A 291-nucleotide genomic window follows, 5' to 3' on the forward strand; every position below is an offset into this window, starting at 1 on the left:
TGTGAGTGTTTGACGGGAAGAATTTTTTCCCTTATCTAGTATTTTGTGGCCAAGTGTGGCCTTTGTTCATATATGTCCGGCCGAGTGTGGCCTTCGAACTTTGTATGGGCCTGTTTTGGCCGTTTTTATTTTTATCGGGACTGGCCGTTGGTGGCTTTGAACCCCTACCGCTATGCGGTTTATATAATGGATGTTTATTTGAGTTACTTTGTTTAGAGTGGGTTTGAAGTAAACATGAGTTGTCATCTCATATTTAACTTCGTTGAGGCGTTCAATCTGTTAGTTTGTTCG

This window comes from Brassica oleracea, chromosome C8 (genome assembly GCF_000695525.1).
Source record: "Brassica oleracea var. oleracea cultivar TO1000 chromosome C8, BOL, whole genome shotgun sequence".
Classification (NCBI taxonomy): Eukaryota; Viridiplantae; Streptophyta; class Magnoliopsida; order Brassicales; family Brassicaceae; genus Brassica; species Brassica oleracea.